Below are 23,312 nucleotides of genomic sequence, written 5' to 3' on the forward strand. Positions count from 1 at the left end.
TATCTGTGTGATCTGGTAATATTTAGCCTATTGGTAATTATATAGTATCATGGAACTAGATGAGATTATCTAGGAAGAAGTAAATATAGAAGAAAAGAGAGCCAAGGACTGAACTCTGGGGAATGCTAACATTGAGAGAAGGAGGAGCCAGCAATGGAAACTGAGAAAAAAATGCCAAAGAATTAAGAGGAAAACCAGTCAAGCATCCTTCACTGGAAGCCAAGTGAAGCAAGTGTTTCAAGAACAAAGCTATTCTCCATTAAGGTAACACTTTGGAGAGGTTGAGTAATTTGGAGACAGATATGGCAAGATAGAAGTTGTTAATGACCTTGATTTGAGCAGCTCCGTGGGAGCGGTGGAGACAGAGCTTGATTGGAGTCGATTAAAGAGCAAATGGGAACAAGTGGAGACACTCTTTCCCAGAGGAGAAGCAGAGAAATGGGGAGAAGCTGGAGGACATATACGGTCAAGGAAGTTTGGTTTATTTGTTTGCTTTCAAGGTGAGAGACTTTTTATAACATGTTTACGTGCTGATGGAAATGATCCAGTTAAGAGAGGGCAAATGAGGAGGGAGCAGAAAAGGAGGGTAGAAGCATTTCAGGAACACAATTTCTCAATAGGGGAGAAGGAATGGAATCCAGCGCACTGTGGGGGGTTGGTTTAAATGGACCAAGGAGAGGTCATCCATTGTATCAGGAAGAAAGACAGTGTGGATGGGTCCGAGGCAATTAGGTTGGAAGATTCAGTGATAAGAAAATGAGGACTCTTTTTTCTGATTGCTTTTCATTTTTCAGTGAACTACAGATCAAGGTCATCAGCCCAGAGTGAGAGGCAAAGGGACGGGGGAGTATTGAGGGTTTGAGGTGAGAGGAAAAAGTACATTAAATAGATTGTTGGTAGAGTAGGAAAATGCATTTACTATGAAAGGTAGAAGGATGCTGATGGGGTGTTTCTTGAGGTTTATGGTTGTAAGTTTATTTTTTTTTTTAATGAATAGTTTTCTTAAAATTATTTCTTAAAAGTTTATATGAGATCAGGTAACTCAAGTGTTTGTTTTTCTCCAGCGACTTTCAGGTACTGGGGTGCAAGTGGGGAACAGATAGGTTTTGATTTTTGCTAGGTAGATAGGTTTTGGTTTTCTCTCTTTCAGATACTTCAAATTTGAGACAGATAGGCAAAAATCACTGAGTAAAATTCTAATTTTAGAATTAGAAAGAGAGAGAGAAAGAGAGAACGAGACATATTCGAGTTACTAAAAACAGTGCCTGGCATAGTGGAGGAGAGGTTTCCAATGAGCCGGTTGCTAAAATTCTAAGTGAAATGCCAAGAGAGGGATTGGGAAGATAGTAGATAATTGTAAGAGACTCATTGCAAATAGAATTGTGCTTGGCAAAGTCTCTTAGATCTGCAACTTAGTGGAGATATGTCTGGTTAAGATAGTTCACATCCTGGCCTTAGCGAGTTTGAAACAATCTCATCACCATGACTGTCAATTAGCTTACAATTTTTTTTATTTTTAGCACTTCCACCATGCAAAGCCCTGCATTATCTGTAACGAAGAGAAAGTACAGTCCATGTCTTCGGGGAATTGGCATTCTACCAGAGATCTGGTAGAAAAGATAATTCAATGTAGAAAATGATCCAGAATGGTTTTGTTGAGTAGTCTGTTTTAGTGGGAAAGCAGCAGGCCCACTAAGTTGTTTCTGTGCTCTCCTAAAGTGGAATGTAAATATTTATGGAACACAGACCTCTTTTAATCAGTAGCACAGTTGGGTCTCTACAAATATGGAGTTCTCCTTCAGATACTTCAAATTAGAGACAGATATCAGGAAAAAAAATCACTGAGTGAAATTCTAATATATCAGGTATAAGCAGATATTCCCACGAATTCACGTATATGATTTGTGATCAATACAAAATGAATGATTTTTCTCTCTTTCTCTTCCTCCTCCTCTTCTTCTTCCTCTTCTTTTTTGGTAAAGATTAGGTAACAAGAAAAGAGAGAAAATAGTATCTTGCAGATCCATAGTCTCTTTCCTTCCTCCCTCCCTCCCTCCCTCCCCCTTCCTTCCTTCGTTCCTATAATGAGTTTTGCTTTGTTAAAGTAGCACAAGTTCATTATAAATATAAAAACAATAGAGGAAGGTACAAAGAAAACTGTGATTACCCACCTCAAATTCTATCTCCCAGAAATAATCATTATAATTTTGACTGTTATCATTCTAGAAATCTCTCTATGCTTATGCGTGTAGGTAGAATAATAGACAGCAAGAACTGATAACTAAGTTGTTGTTCTTCATCCTTGAAGTTGGGGGAAAATTTGTAGCCAAAGGTCTTTCTTGCAGATGATCATCACTTATCAATGTTTCTTGGAATTGCATGTGCCCTTTCAATATACAGATTTATTTTTTCTCTTAATTATCAGAGAAGCTTAGTGACACTATATCTTTGAATACTTTCTCTGTTGCATTTATTGTGTTATCTACCTTTTCTACCTTCTATATATGTTACTTTTCTTATAATTGTGTTAGGTTTTGTATTTTTTCTCTGCCTTTACTTGATTTTCTCAAGTGTTTCCTCTAGTGAGTAGTTTAATTTTCAACCTTGTCTATTCAGTTCTTTGATCCTACTAATGTGTTTGTTATTTTATTAATTTAATTTATAATGACCGTCAATTTCTTTCCTTACTTGAGCAATCCCTTTTTCTAAATCTTATTTTGTAGTTCCATCATCTGGTTTTGAGCTTGTTTAATTGAATTCATATTCAAATAATTTATTTTGTAGACTAAAACACTCACAACGAGTTTTCTTTAAAATCTTAAAAGTTAAGAGCCACTAATAAAAAGAGATGCTCTTGTCATTACAATTGTTGATTGGATTCACCTAGTTTGAATACCGTTTCTTAATAATGAAAGTGGTTTTAAAGTCGTTAAAGGGAATTACTGAGAATGGGAGGCCACACCCTGCAAAATAAACTGTTTAAAATGAAACCAATACTTCCTTAGCTTAGGCATATATAAAGAAAAATCTATAAACAAATTACATATAAGCATGACTGCATATTGTTCGGGGGTTAACTGTCAGCTTGACTCATTAAAGTGTTCGTGAACCCGTAACCATGAGAGGCTAGGAGGGTCTCTGGCTAGTTGTGATTGATCCTCTCCTGTTGTCATCCTAGTTCCCTTTCATTTACTCATCGTCTTCTGCATCGCATGTTGACCCAAGTGGGCTCATGTTGGACTGGTCATTTTTAAGACCCAAACCAGGCAAAGTCGTGGAAATGTTTCAGTCTCTCTACCTTTGTTCAAAGTTAGACTTTGACATATTGCTTCGCTGTGAACTCAATTTCTGTAGTTTAATTATCTGTTCTCTTCGACGCTACACGGTTACACGTAATGTGGATTGCTCCCGAGAGGTGCAGCACTCTTCCAGTGCACAAGCTGCAAAATTTCTTGGCACAAAACGTCTTCCATTTCTTCCACTGTTGTAGAAGACGCTTTATAGACTTTCTGCCTGTGGATGAGAAGGGACTAATTCCCCATCTGGATACCACCTGTAAGAGTTCACACCTTTTCTCAGAAGAAATTTAATCGATAGCAGCAAGCTATTTCATGTCTTTTTAAGCAATCCATGTTGCCATTCTCTAAGAGTTAAGTATAAAGATTCTTTATGGGTTGTTTTCCTAGGATGTTATTATTTATAGAATCAATGCCATTTGTATTTCAAATTTGTTTAACAGAAGCAAAGTCAACAATCAAATATATATTTCCCCATGCAAAAATAATCATGTTGTATCTTCATGAGGGACTGTTTGAAGAAAGTATATAGTGACTAAATTGACTTTGATTATGTATTTTGGTTATTATCTAGCCTGTCAACTCACTCCAACCTAAATGGAGGAATAAAAAGTCGTTTTCGGGCTTCCCTGGTGGCGCAGTGGTTGAGAGTCCTCCTGCCGATGCAGGGGACACGGGTTCGTGCCCCGGTCCGGGAAGATCCCACATGCCGCGGAGTGGCTGGGCCCGTGAGCCATGGCCGCTGAGCCTGCGCGTCCGGAGCCTGTGCTCCGCAACGGGAGAGGCCACAACGGTGAGAGGCCCGCGTGCAGCAAAAAAAAAAAAAAAAAAAAAAGTCATGTCTGTGGCAAAGCAATGAAACAGTGAACCCATTAAAGCAGTGTTTCTTAAACTATGTTTGAAGACTATCTACACTAGAATTATCAGGGAGATGTTAAAATGAATATCTTTGGACCCTAATTCCAGGCCCTTCATAGACCTCTGAGGATTTGGTTAAGATCGTGAAGTGTTTGAGAACCATAGTGTTAGTATTAATATTAGTATTAGAAGTTGCCTGTATGATCATCAGTGAAAATGAACTTTACTAAGGGATTTAGAAAACAGGATGAATTTTTATCTGTGCAAAGAAAATATAAGCCACCACTTTAGTTATGCTTTCACTGTTTTAAAATCATTTCTGGGCTATCTTGAAGGTGGGGGATTGAGAATTGGTGGGCTGTCCTGGTAAGGGAAGCAATGGAAGTGACAAAAATGCACAAACATCTAATCATTCACAGATAAAAAATGCTTTATTATTAAAGCATATACCTTCTGGAGAGCTGGCCATAGCAAAGGTTTCCTGAGTCCTGTCTCAAGTACCCACTGCCAAGAGCAGCTGTCTTCTTCTAGGAGAAAGATGCCCCATAGTCTTTCTCCTGGCTCTTGAGCTGTTGACCTGGGATATGTACGCTGATGGTGGAAAAGAATGTGGACCTTTCCCAGCTGGACATGAGGAAGAGCTTGCCCCTGATTCTGCCAGTGACTCAGGAGTCTGTTTATTCTGAAATTGAATTTACACCCACACTTTAGCTTACCTGTGTGTGAGCTTGGCTGTATTGCTCTGACAATCCATTTCATCACAGCTTCAGCAAGTACATGATGTGATTCAGTAATGGGTACAGGTATTTCTTTCCATTTTTTACACCTTTATCAAAGTATAATTTACATGCAATAAAATGCACCCATTCTCAGTATAAAGTTCAATGAGTTTTGACAGATGTATGCATCTATGTAATCACCATCACAATAAAGATATAGAACATTTCTATCACCCAAAAACGTTCCCTCATGCCACTTTGCAGTCATCCCTCTCTCCTACCAGCCACAATCCTGGGCAAACACTGATCTGTTTCCTGTCATTTTTGAATAGTTTTGCTTTACTGGGATTCCAGATAAATGGAATGATATAGTATGCATGTCTTCTTTAGCTCAGTAAAATGTTTTTGAAATTTATCAATGTCATTACATGTAACAATAGTAAATTAGTCTATTTCTTTTTAATGTTAAGTAGTAGTCCATTGAATGGATGTACCACAATTTGGTTATCCATTAACTTATTGATGGATAGTTGGCTTGTTTTCCAGTTTTGGGGGCTACTATGAATAAATTTGCTATGGATATTCTTGTAAGCTAGGCATATAATTTAATCAGTTTTGGGATGGTTGGGTCATATGACAGATGTATGTTGAACTTTATAATAATCTACTGTAGTAAACACTGACATGCAAGTATGTTTGAGTACCTGTTTTCAATTATTTTAGCTATATATCTAGGAGTGGAATTGCTGGGCCATATGGGCCTGCTGGGCTTTCAATTGAGATTGTGCTGAATTTGTAGAAGAATTTGGAGTGAATTGATATCTTAACAATGTTAAGTTAACTGACCCATGAACATGGTATATCTCTGTCATAGTGTGGGCTGGCTTAACCAAATACCATAGACTGAGTGGCTTAAAAAACAGAATTTTATTTTCTTACAGTTCTGTAGGCTGGGAAGTCCAACATCAAATCAGTAAAGTAGATTTAATGCTGACACTTCTTTTTTCTTGACTTGTAGGCAGCTGCCATCTTACTGTGTGCTTGCATGATCTCTTGTGTGCAGAGAGAGAGAAACATATTCTCTTATGTCCCTTCTGTAAGGGCACTAATTTCATCATAAGGGCTTCACCATCATTATCTCATCTAAACCCAATTACCTCTCCAAGGTCCCATTACCAAATTCCATTACATTGGGAATTAGAACTCCAACATATGAAATTAAGTGGGGGTGTACCTCAACAACTTCCTTATTTAAGACTTTAACTTTTCTCAGTAATATTTTGTAGTTTTAAATATACTACTTGTGCACACATTTTGTTAAATTTATTTCTTAGTATTTCATGGTTTTTTGATGCTATTGCAAATGTATATTTGTTTAATTTCCAATTCTCTGTTGTTTATATATAGAAATACAAGTGATTTTTGTTACTGATCTTGTATCCTGCAACCTTGCTTAGTTCTAGTGGCTTTTTTTTTTTTTTTTTTTGAAGATTCTTAAGATTTTCTACATACCGAATACCCAAACAGGTTGTCTGTGAATAAAGATAGTTTTGTTTTTCTTTTCCTATTTGTATGCCTGGTATTTCCTCTCCCTCCACCCTTGCTTTATTGCACTGGCTGGAACCTCCTGTGTAAGGTACAAAGGCACTGATGTGCATAAACATCCCTGCCTTGTCCACAGTCGTATGGAGAGGACATGCAATCTTTTACCATTAAGTATGATATGAGCTGTAGGAAATTTAATTCCATTTTAATATTTGTAACTAATATGATCAGTTTATTAGCTACACAGGCTTTTGCCTTATCCAGATTCTGTAGTCAGTGATGATGGTAGCTTCAGGCCCTTTAATTGTGTTTCAGTTAGAACAGTACTTATTTATCTATGTTACATATGATAGCTGCTGTATAACATTTTATTTTCCAGATTCCATGGCTAAAAATAATTTTAAAATTACTGGCATAATGTCATGCTATTGACTTTTATTAACGTTCAAAGCAGCTACTGAACCCTATTGATGAAAATACTATGTATTATGAAACTTGATTTTCCTTGAAGAAGGGCCCATAAGATAAATTGCTAATGGAATTTAGTACCAAGACCATACTTGGAATTAGTATATAAAAGTTTTACAGATCTGCTCTATATAGTCATGAGAAATAGCTTAATCAACTATATTTCCATTTTCCCCTTAGTCTCATGGAAGCTCAGAGCTAAATTTTGTGCATAATCACATCAATGATGATTTTTATATTTGCATCCACTTTTCCAGTGCTTTGGTATATTTTGATTTATTTTCATCTTAATCTATTTATGTCTTTTGTTGCAGGTCAATTGAAATCCTATTAGAAAGGATTTAGAAGTATAAATAATTATCTCTTTTTAAATTAATAAAAAAGCTACTTCATAAAAGGATCTACCTTTTAAGTATTCAATTGGAATAATATCTACCTTTAAGTAGCTTAATGGAAAGCTATAAATGGAAAGTCTCTAGGCTTAGGAACACTATCTTTTATTAGCCTTGTGAGATAAGCTTCCAAAGAGAAACATTGGGAGTGATGATCTCCGTTGAAGTGAAACTGAAATGCTTGTGCCTAAAACAAAGGAAAACAAAACCCAGAGACCTGTTTTCTTCAGTGATCCAAGAGAAGTGGTTGAATATCCTGAAAATAACCTAATAAATGAAACACTAAAGATTCAGAATGACTCAGGTTTCTGGGTGAGGTGGTAAAAGAAAGTTGGGGGTGCCTGAACCAAGATGGCAGAGTAGAAGGATGTGCTCTCACTCGCTCTTGTGAGGACACCAGAATCACAGCTAGCTGCTGGACAATCATCAACAGGAAGACACTGGGACTCAGCAAAAAAGATACCCCACATACAAAGACAAAGGAGGAGCCACAAGGAGATGGTAGGAGGTGTGCAATCACAGTAAAATCAAATCCCATGACTGCTGGGTGGGTGACTCACAGACTGGAGAACACTTATACCACAGAAGTCCACCCACTGGAGTGAAGTTTCTGAGCCCCACGTCAGGCTTCCCAACCTGGGGGCCCGGCAACGGGAGGAGGAATTCCTAGAGAATGAGACTTTGAAGGCTAGTGGGATTTCATTGCAGGACTTCGACAGGACTGGGGGAAACAGAGACTGCACTCTGGGAGGGCACACACAAAGCAGTGTGCACATCTGGAGCCAGGGGAAGGAGCAGTGACCCCAGGGGAGACTGAACCAGACCTACCTGCTAGTGTTGGAGGGTCTCCTTCAGAGGCGGGGGTGGCTGTGGCTCACCGTGGGGACAAGGACACTGACAGCAGAAGTTCTGGGAAGTACTCCTTGGCATGAGCCCTCCCAGAGTCTGCCGTTAACCCCACCAAAGAGCCCAGGTAGGCTCCAGTGTTGGGTTGCCTCAGGACAAACAACCAACAGGGAGGGAACCCAGCCCCACCCATCAGCAGTCAAGCAGATTAAAGTTTTACTGAGCTCTGCCCACTAGAGCAACAGTCAACTCTACCCACCACCAGTCCCTCCCATCAGGAAACTTGCACAACCCTCTTAGATAGCCTCATCCACCAAAGGGCAGACAGCAGAAGCAAGAACTATAGTCTTGCAGCCTGTGGAACAAACACCACATTCACAGAAAGATAGACAATATGGAAAGGTAGAGGGCTATGTACCAGATGAAGGAACAAGATAAAAACCCAGGAAAACAACTAAATGAAGTGGAGATAGGCAACCTTCCAGAAAAAGAATTCAGAATAATGATAGTGACGATGATCCAGGACCTCGGAAAAAGAATGGAGGCCAAGATAGAGAAGATGCAAGAAATGTTTAACAAAGACCTAGGAGAAATAAAGAATAAACGACCAGAGATGAACAATACAATAACTGAAATGAAAACTACACTAGAAGGAATCAATAGCGGACTAACTGAGGCAGAAGAATGAATAAGTGACCTGGAAGACAGAATGGTGGAATTCACTGCTGCAGAACAGAATAAAGAAAAAAAGAATGAAAAGAAATGAAGGCAGCCTAAGAGATCTCTGGGACAACATTAAACACAACAACATTCGCATTATAGGGGTCCCAGAAGGAGAAGAGAGAGAGAAAGGACCCGAAAAAATATTTGAAGAGATTATAGTTGAAAACTTCCCTAACATGGGCAAGGAAATAGCCACCCAAGTCCAGGAAGTGCAGTGAGACCCATACAGGATAAACCCAAGGAGAAACACGCCGAGACAGATAGTAATCAAATTGGCAAAAATTAAAGACAAAGAAAAATTATTGAAAGCAGCAAGGGAAAAATGACAAATAACATACAAGGGAACTCCCATAAGGTTAACAGCTGATTTCTCAGCAGAAAATCTACAAGCCAGAAAGGAGTGGCATGATATACTTAAAGTGATGAAAGGGAAGAGCCTACAACCAAGATTACTCTACCCAGCAAGGATCTCATTCAGATTCAATTGAGAAATCAAAAGCTTTACAGACAAGTAAAAGCTAAGAGAATTCAGCACCACCAAACCAGCTCTACAACGAATGCTAAAGGAACTTCTTTAAGTGGGAAACACAAGAGAAGAAAAGGACCTACAAAAACAAACCCAAAACAATTAAGAAAATGGTCATAGGAACATACATATCGATAATTACCTTAAATATGAATGGATTAAATGCTCCAACCAAAAGACACAGGCTTGCTGAATGGGTACAAAAACAAGACCCATATATATGCTGTCTACAAGAGACCCACTTCAGACCTAGGGACACATACAGACTGAAAGTGAGGGGATGGAAAAAGATATTCCATGCAAATGGAAATCTAAAGAAAGCTGGAGTAGCAATACTCATATCAGATAAAATAGACTTTAAAAGAAAGAATGTTACAAGAGACAAGGAAGGACACTACATAATGATCAAGGGATCAATCCAAGAAGAAGATATAACGGTTATAAATATATATGCACCCAACATAGGAGCATGTCAATACATAAGGCAACTGCTAACAGCTATAAAACAGGAAATCGACAGTAACACAATAATAGTGGGGGACTTTAACACTTCACTTACACCAATGGACTGATCATCCAAACAGAAAATTAATAAGGAAACAGAAGCTTTAAAGGACACAATAGACCAGATAGATTTAATTGATATTTATGGGACAATCCATCCCAAAACAGCAGATTACATTTTCTTCTCAAGTGCGCATGGAACATTCTCCAGGATAGATCACATCTTGGGTCACAAATCAAGCCTCAGTAAATTTAAGAAAACTGAAATCATATCAAGCATCTCTTCTGACCACAACACTATGAGATTAGAAATGAACTACAGGGAAAAAAACATAGAAAACATGACACATGGAGGCTAAACAGTACATTACTAAATAAGCAAGAGATCACTGAAGAAATCAAAGAGGAAATCAGAAAATACCTAGAGACAAATGACAACGAAAACACGATGATCCAAAACCTATGGGATGCAGAAAAAGCAGTTCTAAGAGGGAAGTTTATAGCTATACAAGCCTACCTCAAGAAACAAGAAAAATCTCAAATAAACTATCTAACCTTACACCTAAAGGAACTAGAGAAAGAAGAACAAACAAAACCCAAAATTAGCAGAAGGAAAGAAATCATAAAGATCAGCAGAAATAATGAAATAGAAACAAAGAAAACAGTAGCAAAGATCAATAAAATTAAAAGCTGGTTCTTTGAGAAGATAAACAAAATTGATAAACACTTAGCTAGACTCATTAAGAAAAAGAGGGAGAGGACTCAAATCAATAAAATTAGAAATGAAAAAGGAGAAGTTACAACAGACACTGCAGAAATACAAAGCATCCTAAGAGACTACTACCAGCAATTCTATGCCAATAAAATGGACAACCTGGAAGAAATGGACAAATTCTTAGAAAGGTATAACCCTCCAAGACTGAACCAAGAAGAAATAGAAAATATGAACAGACCAATCACAAGTCATGAAATTGAAACTGTGATTAAAAATCTTCCAACAAACAAAAGTCCATGACCAGATGGCTTTACAGGTGAATTCTATCAAATATTTAGAGAAGAGCTAACACCCATCCTTCTCAAACTTTTCCAAAAAATTGCAGAGGAAGGAACACTCCCAAAATCATTCTATGAGGCCACAATCACCCTGATACCAAAACCAGACAGAGACTACAAAATAAGAAAATTACAGACCAATAGCACTGATGAATATAGATGCAAAAATACTCAACAAAATACTAGCAAACAGAATCCAACAACACATTAAAAGGATCATACACCATGATGAAGTGGGATTTATCCCAGGGATGCAAGGATTCTTCAATATACGTAAATCAATCAATGTGATACACCATATTAACAAACTGAAGAATAAAAACCATATGATCATCTTGATAGATACAGAAAAAGCTTTTGACAAAATTCAAAACCGATTTATGATAAAACCTCTCCAGAAAGTGAGCATACAGGGAACTTACCTCAACATAATAAAGGCCATATATGACAAACCCACAGCAAACATCATTCTCAATGGTGAAAAACTGAAGGCATTTCCTCTAAAATCAGGAATGAGACAAGGATGTCCACTCTCACCACTATTATTCAACATAGTTTTGGAAGTCCTAGCCATGGCAATCAGACAAGAAAAAGAAATAAAAGGAATACAAATTGGAAAAGAAGCAGTAAAACTGTCACTGTTTGCAGATGACATGATACTATACATAGAGAATCCTAAAGATGCCACCAGAAAACTACTAGAGCTAATCAATGAATCTGGTAAAGTAACAGGATACAAAATTAATGCACAGAAATCTCTTGCATTCCTATACACTAATGAGGAAAATTGTTAAAGAGAAATTAAAGAAACACTTCCATTTACCATTGCAACAAAAAGAATAAAATACCTAGGAATCAACCTACCTAGGGAGACAAAAGACCTGTATGCAGAAAAATATAAGACACTGATGAAAGAAATTAAAGATGATACCAACAAATGGAGAGATATACCATGTTCTTGGATTGGAAGAATCAATATTGTGAAAATGACTCTACTACCCAAAACAATCTACAGATTCAATGCAATCCCTATCAAATTACCAATGGCATTTTTCACAGAACTAGAACAAAAAAATCTTAAAATCTGTATGGAGACACAAAAGACCCCAAATAGCCAAAGCAGTCTTGAGGGAAAAACATGGAGCTGGAGGAATCAGACTCCCTGACTTCAGACTATACTACAAAGCTGCAGTAATCAAGACAATATGATACTGGCACAAAATCAGAAACACAGATCAATGGAATAGGATAGACAGCCCAGAGATAAACCCACACACCTGTGGTCAACTAATCTATGACAAAGGAGTCAAGGATATACAATGGAGAAAAGACAGTCTCTTCAATAAGTGGTGCTGGGAAAACTGGACAGCTACATGTAAAAGAATGAAATTAGAACATTCCCTAACAACATACACAAAAATAAACTCAAAATGGATTAAAGACCTGAATGTAAGACCGGACACTATAAAACTCTTAGAGGAAAACATAGGAAGAATGCTCTTTGACATAAATCACAGCAAGATCTTTTTTGATCCACCTCGTAGAGTAATGGAAATAAAGAGAAAAATAAACAAATGGGACCTAATGAAACTTCAAAGCTTTTGCACAGCAAAGGAAACCATAAATAAGATGAAAAGACAACCCTCAGAATGGGAGAAAATATTTGCAAATGAATCAATGGACAAAGGATTAATCTCCAAAATTTACAAGCAGCTCATGCAGCTCAATATCAGAAAAACAAACAACCCAATCCCCAAATGGGCAGAAGACCTAAATAGACATTTCTCCAAAGAAGATACACAGATGGCCAAGAAGCACATGAAAGGCTGCTCAACCTCCCTAATTATTAGAGAAATGCAAATCAAAACTACAATGACATATAATCTCACACCAGTTAGAATGGGCATCATCAGAAAATCTACAAACAACAAATGCTGGAGAGGGTGTGGAGAAAAGGGAACCCTCTTGCACTGTTGGTGGGGAATGTAAATTGATACAGCCACTGTGGAGAACACTATGGAGGTTCCTTAAAAAACTACAAATAGAATTACCATATGACCCAATAATCCCACTACTGGGCATATACCCAGAGAAAACCATAATTTAAAAAGACACATGCACCCCAGTGTTCACTGCAGCACTATTTACAATAGCCAGGTCATGGAAACAACCTAAATGCCCATCGACAGACGAATGGATAAAGAAGATGTGGTACATATATACAATGGAATATTACTCAGCCATAAAAAGGAACGAAATTGGGTCATTTGTTGAGATATGGATGGATCTAGAGACTGTCATACAGAGTGAAGTAAGTCAGAAAGAGAAAAGCAAATATCTCATATTAACTCATATATGTTTAACCCAGAAAAATGTACAGATGTACTGGTTTGCAGGGTAGAAGTTGAGACGCAGATGTAGAGAACAAACGTATGGACATGAAGTGGGGTAAGCCAAGGGGGGGGTGGTGATGTGATGAATTGGGCGATTGGGATTGACATGTATAAAACTGATGACTAATAAGAACCTGCTGTATAAAAAAATCAGTAAAATCAAATTCAAAAATTCAAGAAATAAAAAAGTTTGGGGTCACTGTAAGCCATTTCAGTCTATCCTTATGCTTGAGGAAGTAGTTTATTTTTCTGTGACAATAACCAGAACAAAAACATTTAAATCATAGTGATTATAGTACCACCTAATGTAATCACACATGAGTGTATTAATGCTAATTGTAGATGTCTTGACCTAAAAGATATAGAGAATGAGTATTATTTTATAAAACACTGAATTCTCTACCACTCTAAATATTTAATTTTTTTTTTTTTTTTTTTTTTTTTTTTTTTTAGCGGTACGCGGCCTCTTACTGTTGTGGCCTCTCCCGTTGCGGAGCACAGGCTCCGGACGCGCAGGCTCAGCGGCCATGGCTCACGGGCCCAGCCGCTCCACGGCATGTGCGATCTTCCCGGACCGGGGCACGAACCTGTGTCCCCTGCATCGGCAGGCGCACTCTCAACCGATGCTCCACCTGGGAAGCCCCATTTAATTTTTTTTATATGCAATTTTTTGGGAAAAAAGACACAACATTTACTTTAAAAACATTCCTGGGGCTTCCCAGGTGGCGCAGTGGTTGAGAGTCCGCCTGCCGATGCAGGGGACACAGGTTCGTGCCCCGGTCCGGGAAGATCGCACATGCCGCGGAGCGGCTGGGCCCGTGAGCCATGGCCGCTGAGCCTGCGCGTCCGGAGCCTGTGCTCCGCAACGGGAGAGGCCACAACAGTGACAGGCCTGCGTACAGCTAAAAAAAAAAAAAAACAAACAAACAATAAAACCATTCCTGTGTATTTATATTTTAATATTAGTATGTACCTTTAACATTGGAGAGTAATATTAAAGTTCTGCTAATTACTTTACATGGATTATTTCATATTTCTCACAGTAATTCACAAAAATTCTCTAATGGCAATTACAGTTATGTCCATTTCACAGATGAGAAACTGAACTTAGAGACGTTTAGTAATTTTCCCAAAGTCACAGTTAGTAAAAGGCAAAATCAGGATTTAAACCATAACTGTCTTAATCAATGTCTGAGTTGGAAGGCATTTGGCTGTAGCAGTGGCTGGCTTACACAAGCAAAAAGTCTTTTTCTCACATCGAGTGTTCTGAAAGATTACTTGCATTGGTTTGCTTGCATTGTTCAGTAATGCTATTTTATCCTCGGTTTCACTGTTCCCAACAAGTTCGTGTTTCGTTTTCACAATTTTTTGCTTCATGGTTGCAAAATGCACAATGCAGGCCCAGACATCATATGTCCAAGACAGGAAGAACGGGGAGGTGGCAGTGCCAGCCAGAATTCTGTCACATGGGCATCGCCGTCTGCAAGAGAAGCAGGGAAAGTAAGCAAAAGGTGACTGGGGCCCGGGAATTGCTCTTTGTTTGGCCAAAGAGTGCCTGACACAATAAATATTTCATAATGTCGTTGCTGTCAGGTTATAGTGGAATTTGATTATGTGTAAGTTTTAAAAGTGGTGATTAAAAGAGGGAGAGTGAAAGAGAATATTTCACTTCTCTTAGAAGTTTACATTCAATTTTCCATCAGAGAGCTTTGGGATACTTTTCTCTGCCACCTCCTTACCCCATTTTTGCAGTACTCTATTATCTTTCCCCAACATGCCCCTGGAGTGGATACAGTCGTGTGTATCCTGTCAGGGTGTGAGGATGGCAAGAAAGAGGGACAGGAACCTGGACCATGCTCTAGCTTATGGTTTAGTTGGGAGATAAGGTAAACATTCATTATAGTAGAAAGGTTACAGGATACCATGATGAGAGGTGCACATTTCATATTATAATGTTATCAATGTTATGAAAAGGAGATAAGCTTGAGTAATCATGCACTGTTAAGAGAATTTAAGCTGGTAACCAAGAAGCAGAGTTATAATTTATTATTTTGTTAACTTCTAACTTAATAATTAGAGTACCCCGAAAGATAATAAAAAAACCAAAATAAAACGGTATCAGGGATGAAAAGTTAAGAGAATTAAGGAAAACTCACTGAAATGAATAGCTGTTAGTAAAGTTATAGCTTGTCTTGGTTAATTAATCTAGTTAGTTCCAAATAACTTTGCTTTAAGAGCCTCAGTATGATCTCTGCATCTAGGTAGGGTTAATATTATAAGGGTGATGACCAAGTGACCGTCTTAATGTCTGGTACCTTTGGAAATTTTAATTAATGGGATATAGTTTTATAGGCTTGAAAGCGGTTATGTGGGGTCATTTATTTAAAAAAATCATATATCAATGTCTGGTCTGTGCTGGGAAATACATCCAGCCCCAGAGCCACAGAAATCACAATTCTTATACTCAGGAGCTTGTGGTCCAGGGACCTGGTCTTCCAATGCCCATTCAGCTCTCTTATTTTATGGACCTACAGCCAACCCTAGCTAATTGCCAAAGCCAATTGGACTATTTCAGTGAACTGAGTGATCAAATTAGGCAAAAGTGCAGAATGGACAGTTAATCAGAACAATCCAACTACATGTATAAGCAGACACATACCTACATATGTTCCTGCCATTCAAGATAAAATATAGATTTATTTATGTCAGTTAAAATGCTGCTTTCTTCCCATGAATACGAAGAACTCACTATCTACTGTGATTAAATTTGACAAAATATCTGGAAATTACTAACCCAATTTAAAAATATGGTTTTATTGGCAGAAAAATGATTCCTATCAGTACACTCAATAGAGTGCCTAACACTAATAGGTGCATAATTAACAATTTGACGAGTGAATGTTGCTGGATGAAAGCAAATAAATCACCATTTCTCTGCAGAACTTTATTTTCTAAGAGTTAGTTGGACTCTTCTAACGAATCCTTACACTTATAAAGAAATAGACATTTTAGAAAAGTTATAGACATTTTAGAAAAGTTATGGTTTGCGTTGGTTAATAAGTCTAGTTAGGTTCAAATTATTGTGCCTTAAGAGCTTCTATAGCAATTTTCCTGGGAATGCTTAAAGTGATATGTGAAAGTCTTCTCCTGGTGTATCTAAATCCTTTGTTAAACTGACAAATTGTTTTGATGTCCTTTGCACAAAATGACATGACGTCATTTCTTGTGCAGAGCAATGTGCTGGCTGGCACTTGTTTGCTTGCTGCGACGTTTTGATGGAAGTGTTTTGTTATATAGTAGCTTGGTATATATTCCTCGGCTTTCAGCTTGAAAAGATCAGTGCCGCTGGGCTGCCACTTCTTCAAACGTGGGACTCTAGTGTCTTTCAATTTGAAGCCCCCAAATTTTGAAAGCTTTATGCCAAGAGGAAAGTGGACCATTCATTTACCTGTTTTTCTGCGTATCATTTCCTTCAAATCCCAAGCCTATTTCCACACACTTGCTAATTTAAAAAATGGAATGGGTGTCTACTCCCGTGGGTAGAGAAGAAATCTGTTTATTACAGGTGTCAGAACTTGATCAGAAAGTTATTTAACTCTGGCTGCTGGATGATTTATAACGATGTTTTATCTGCACAGGTGCATGTTCGAGATGCACCTGTGAAAAGATGTACTCCCTGCCCTTAAAGAACTTGGCATTTAATATGCAGAAATCATGTTAGGATGTGCTATAGAAGGCACAGAGCTGGATGGTGCACAGCAAGAGGGCACCTGAGCCATTGTGGTGGGGAGCAGGGAGACCTTGGGTGCCTGTGTGGGAGCAGCCACAAAATGATTTCAGATATGAAAGCGAAAATGTTATATTTTTTGTCACAAAATTAAAAGCTTTAATATTCTTAATATTGAAATTAGATTCCAAATATGGAAATAATTTTGAAGATGGAGAAGCAGCCTAGCAGAGTGCTGAAGAGCTCAGACTCTGGAGCCAGATTTCTAGGTTTGCATTCTGAATTTACCATTTATTAGCTCTGTGGACTTGGGCAAGAGCCTTAACCTTTTTATGCTGCAGTTTCTTTGTCTGTAAAATGGGGATCATGATACTACCTAACTCATAAGGTTGTTAGGAGGATTAAATGGATTAACATATATAAAAGGCTTCAAACATAGCAAGTACTATATATGTTTGTTAAGTAAATATTGCCATAGAGGGACAGAAGGGTTTAAGCACAATTATTTGCCTGTGACCTGTGATATAATGTATGTCTTCTGTACTCTTCCAAGTCAATGAAAATTAATTCTGGTAGCCTGAAGCTCCTGTAAAATGATATTGAGAAGTGGGTTAAACATTGATTGGCTATGATCTCATCTAGTGAAATTGCTTATGCATATTAATGTATATTGTTTACATGTATGTTATTAATTTGGAATATTTTTCAAGGGATCTTGAAAAATATAAAAGTAACAAATATAAAAGTCTACAGATGGACTTCCCTGGTGGTCCAGTGGTTAAGACTTCACCTTCCAATGCAGGGGTTGTGGGTTCGATCCCTGGTTGGGGAGCTAAGATCCCACATGCCTCACAGCCATATAAAAAACCCAAAAAAAAACCCAAACACATAAAACAGAAGCAATATTGTAATGAATTCAATAAAGACTTCAAAAGCGGTTTGCATGAAAAAATATTTTTAAAAAAGTCTACTGAGTTTCTCAGAGTCTAGTACATTTATGATAATAGAAACCAATTATGAAAAAAAAGGAAAAAATGTTGGACTTTAGTTACTTTAAGCATCAGTTAACCTGTATTAAAGACATAATACAACTACAAGAATTAATTTAACTGCAATAAAATATGACAGAAAGATAAATTTCCTTTCCCTTGATTGCTAGAGCAAGTTATGATAATAATAAGAGATTTGAACTTTCTTTTATACATCTAATCTTCATGAAAAAGGACACAGATATTTTTGAAAAGGTAACTAGAACATTCTAATAAAGAATCTTTCATTAGTTCTGCTTCAATTACTGATAAACTCAAATTGAAGTCTGGTTCTTTGGACATGTAAAATACATAGAAGATAAACATTTAGCTTGAAATCACAATAAAGTAATGAGTTTGCTCTTTTTATTTGTTATCCTCCTGGTCAGTGGTGAAATTATTAATCACTACTAGATCCTGTGTTCAAAGGCTGGGCTGATTTTAGTTTGTGGATGTTGAACCAGAAGTTGCCTGTAGAATGTCAGTATGTAATTATTTCAAGCTACTGAGCTTTGGATCCTATGGAAAAAGACATTGTGTAGGCTTCAAATGGGTGTAAAGGAAATGGGAAAGGTATATACAATTGGCTGAAATAGTTTGCTTGTGCTTCTTAAAACTCCCATTTATGTCAGTGAACTCAGTAAATTATCTCTAAAAGCTTTTTTTCTTCCTTCCCTCGTGTGTATGTGTATGTGTGTGTGTGTGTGTGTGCGTGCATGTGTGCGCACATGTGCTCTGTGGAAGAAGAGTTTGGTAGAAACTTGGGAGGAAGGTAATTAGAAAAGTTTTAACTAGATAAAATGAGGAGACATATGCAGGTACATATGTCATAGGAGCCAGTGGTACAGCAGCCTGAAAAATCCAAAATCATATTCAGAGACCAAATAGGTTATTTATAATATGTGTAAATGAGAAGATCACTTAAATAATAGAATTATTCAGTTTTAGCATTATCTTTTCAAAGCAATAAGTTCATGAAAAAGAAGTTTGATTCTATAGATATTAGGGAGTCAAGGTGAGTTCATAGGTAGGGTAATGACAAGCTATAATTTTTCTTATTCAAACAGTATTTATTTGTCTTCCCTCTGTCAAACCTTGAGTCAACCACTTTTCCTGGCCTGCTTGGGAAGATACAAGGAAAAGAACATACAGAGCAGATGAGATGTGGAAGAAAGAACGCTGGGAGACAGAGATAGCTCTTTCACATGGCAAAGAGGATGAGAAAGGCCATCATCAGGCAAAAGACCCCCATGGTCTCCAAGAGGGCAAAGCCCAGAATGGCATTAAGAGCAGAGCTTTTGCTTCAGAGAAGGATTCCTGGCATAATCAATGATGAGGCTCCCAAACACAGTCCTAATCCTAGCCCCAGAGCCAGCCCCTCTGACCATGACAACTCCAACCTCAATGAACTTGGCTGCCGTGTCAATGTTCCTTGAAATGGTGCCATTTTGGAAGCTGCTGCTAGGGATAAGTAAGGTCAGGGGGCATGGGGCTGCCAAGCTGCTGAGGCTCTCATCTGTCAGCACCACCTCAGAGAGTGGTTGGCTCAGCAGCTGAGAGGTGATCCTGACCAGTGAGGGGATGGAGATGAACTTGGGGCAAGCATATGTTTTCTGGGGGTGGGGTAGTGGCAAGAGCTGCTCCCAGGACAGAGAAGACAGAGAGGGACAATGACAGACTGTTTTAAGATTAACCGTGATTTAGTGTACACGATCAATTGCAAGGAAGAGAAATTGAGACGTTAAACCTTTGGGGGAGGTTGTTTTAGTAATCCAGGCATGAGTAGTGACAGCCTAGATGGTATAGCCCACTGGGAATAGAATAAAGATTTTAGTTCAAGAGACAGTCTGAAGATCTAATGACAGGGTGAAGAAGCTGGGAGTGGGGGTCTTCCAGGAGGGAATGTCTAGTAGTTTGTTGTACTATTTGGGAACAGAAATAGTTAAGACTAGCCACACCTAAAAATGTGATCACTGAAACTATAAAGCCTGGAGAACCCTTGATGATGGAATAAAGCGTACAGAATTAACTGTGGGTAGACAGTTAAATGAGAAAAAGGCAGAAAAAATAGTAAAATAGTAAACAGTACTCTGGAAAATGGTTATTTTGAGAATTTAAAATAATTAGTTGCAAGTATTTTTGTAATGGTATCTTTCTTTATGAAAAAAAGTCTTGATTCATGATGGGAACACAAGCTCTTTTTCCTCACGAAGGGACAAAGTTAAATAAAGCTTTGAAATGAGAAGTCTTAAGATGAAAAAAAAAAAAAAGCTGTCAGTAGAAATTCTAAAGAAAAAAGAAGACTGAATAAAAAAACAGTAGATTCAAGGAAATCCTAAAACCATCAGTGTTTGCCATCTGAAGACTGTCAAGGGAAAGCAGGCTGGCGACTGTAGGGAAGGCGCACTTGAATGAAACAAAAATACCTTGTTGCCATGAGGCTGAAAGGGAGATACACTAGCATTAAAATTCAAAACTTAGGGAGTTCACTGGCGGTCCAGTTGTTAAGACTCCATGCTTCCACTGCAGGGGGTGCGGGTTCCATCCCTGATTGGGGAACCATAATAAGATCCAACATGCTGTACGGGGCGTGGCCAAAAAAAAAAAAGAAAGAAAAAAATTGTAACTTTTCCATTAGCTGTTTACCTGTTATTGTTGGTTTTTCCACTAGAATGACAGCTCCATGAGAGCAGGTACATATCTGTTTTGTTCATGGTGATATATCCAGCAGCTAGAAAAGAAATCGATAAATAGGCGTTGAATGAAGAAATGAGTAAACAGTTTCACACTCTGATCTTTAGCGGGAGATGAGTCTGCCCAGCTCCAAGAAAAAAGCTGGCCAAAGTCAAGAACAAAATGGCATCCTAGAGCAGCGCTGTCCAATGGAGCATGATGAAAATGCTTCATACACTAGTCACTGGCCACATGTGGCTATTCAGCGCTTGAAATGTGGCTGGTACACCAAGGAACTGAATTTTAACTTTAATTTTAATTTACTTAAATTTAAATAGCCCGATGTGGCTAGTGGCTGTATTGGACAACACAGGTATATAGAAAGGCTTCACTCATTAGGAAAACCTGACTCCTCTGGGCAGATGTAATCTGTGTGAGAGCAGTGGCTTTGTCCGGAGCTAGAATCAGACTGGGACTTGTGAAGGAATCAAGGATCAGCTTCTAGGGCTGCTTTTAAAAATTAATCTCTAGCCCAAGGGACAGAAAGAGTCTGCCAAACTCACATGAGGTCCCAAGTGACCATGAAGTCACTTCACCGGGAAAGGAGACCAGAGTGGTATTTGGGGCCAAAGCCTTCAGTGGTAATAAAGTTGTGTTTAGTCTGTCTTTATGAACATGTCTGTTAGGAAATTCACTGTCCCTGGGAGATATCTCTGTAGATGACTAGAATGAATTCAAGATTTAGGAATTTTGGTCACTTTCTTTGTAACACGATCAACAATAATTGCATTCAATCATTAAAACGTGGACTAGGCATATATGATAAACTCATAACAAGCACTCAAACACCCAGGAACTCACAGTATGGAAAAGCACCATCTTTGAATATTAAAGTATAGCAGAGAGTAAAAAGTACTTATATATGTAAAAATATTTATTAAATTAGAGAAACATTTGTCATACTTTTACTTATCTAATTTATATTGGATTTTGGAATGGTCTACTGTGGTTTTTGTTTTAGCAGATCTACCTGCTCAGTTGTACTTACTTGGGCAAATATTAGAATTATTCTGATTTCCTTGAGCTTCTGTGGCTGGGCCATGGGAGGAGGAGGGAGTTGTCCAGGAGTGTGTTAAACTGGCCTTGTATTCAGAATTCACCCAGTAATAATACATATCAATATCATGTATTGAACTGTGTGTAGGAGCAGATGTTTGGCATGTTACAGGCTGCTTTGGGGAAGAGTCTCTATTGAATAAAGGAAAGAACACTTCACATCCATTCATGTAATTCATGAAAGTGAATAGGGATTTCACACAAAGAAAGAATGCTGGATGGACTATTATATTTAGCAAGATAAAGCATGCTGTGTGCAAATTCCCAGAGTCAGCCGGTATAGAAGAGGACAAAGAGATATTAATACATTCCTGGGGAGGGAGATTAGTTCTCTACAGAGCAAACACGTGGTTCTCTTAGGATTTCCTGAAGGCTTGGTTCCCGTCTCCAGGCTAACCATTTGTTTTCATTGTTTTTATTAGAGAAAATCTTTTGCAAGAACTTAATTTGCACCACAAGAAAATGTTTGAATATTGGAATATTGGGGTTGGGAGGGACTTTCAGAGATTATCTAGTCCTATCACCTATCTGATGCTTGAATTAATTTTGCAAAAGCTCTGCCAAGGATCTTCCAATCAGGGCTCCAGTACATCCTGGAGAGAGTGGGGCCAGTAGCTCCATCCTTGGAGAACTTTGACACTGAGATATTAGTACAGAATCTAATTCTGCTGCTTTTTGCCTTCCATTCATTATCTTATTTGTAACTATTGGGTCCAAACAACAACACCTCCAATTCTTTTTCCCATGAAAGTCCTTAGGGTATTTGAACATGATTATCAGGTCTCCAAGGTTAAAGATGCCTGATTCCTTCAAGAATTCCTTGAATGGTGCTGATTTGACACCATCTTGGATCACTCCTGTGTGTACCCAGTTTGTCCATCCATACTTATACTACAGTACGTCTAGGATGGTCTGGGCTGCACAGAGACAAATGGAGTTTTTCTTCTTTTCATAGATTCTCTCTTCTCCCTCTTGTTCTCCTCTCCTTTCTCCTTCCCTCCTCTTCCCTTCTTTCTTCATCCCTCCTATTATTCTGTACTATACGTATTCATTCATTCAACAAACGTTCTGTTTACTGTTGATTCATATTAACCTTTCTATAGACTAAAATCTCTAAGCCTTAGCTGCATGGATTGTTTCTAAGCCATTGCTACTGTCCAGTCTGTACAAAACAATTGTCCTTTTGGACTTACTCACCTCATTTTACATTTATGTCTATTACTTTTCATCTTATTGGATTTAGCCCTTGTTTCTAACATGTCAGCTTCCTTCTTGATCCTGATTCAGTCATCCAACATGGTCACTGGCCAGTCTACAAATGTTATGATGTCCTCTCTAGTCTCATCCACACATTGACGAGAATGTAAAATGTTGAAGCAAATGGAACCCAGGAAAGAATCCTTCTATGATGTTGGAAACCTAGAACCAGATGGATGTTACTCTAT

The 23,312-nt window shown here is 38.1% G+C and overlaps 1 protein-coding gene and 1 pseudogene across 5 annotated transcripts in view; one reads left to right on the forward strand and one right to left on the reverse strand.

The window, feature by feature from the left end:
* The window catches only part of GRM8 (glutamate metabotropic receptor 8), a 785,529-nt gene that overhangs the window by 254,916 nt on the left and 507,301 nt on the right, over window positions 1-23,312 (forward strand). The gene's annotated exons all lie outside the window — the stretch shown is intronic.
* On the reverse strand, window positions 19,280-21,853 carry LOC131762907 (ATP synthase F(0) complex subunit C2, mitochondrial pseudogene; annotated as a pseudogene).

This window comes from Kogia breviceps, chromosome 9, assembly GCF_026419965.1.
Source record: "Kogia breviceps isolate mKogBre1 chromosome 9, mKogBre1 haplotype 1, whole genome shotgun sequence".
Taxonomy (NCBI): domain Eukaryota; kingdom Metazoa; phylum Chordata; class Mammalia; order Artiodactyla; family Physeteridae; genus Kogia; species Kogia breviceps.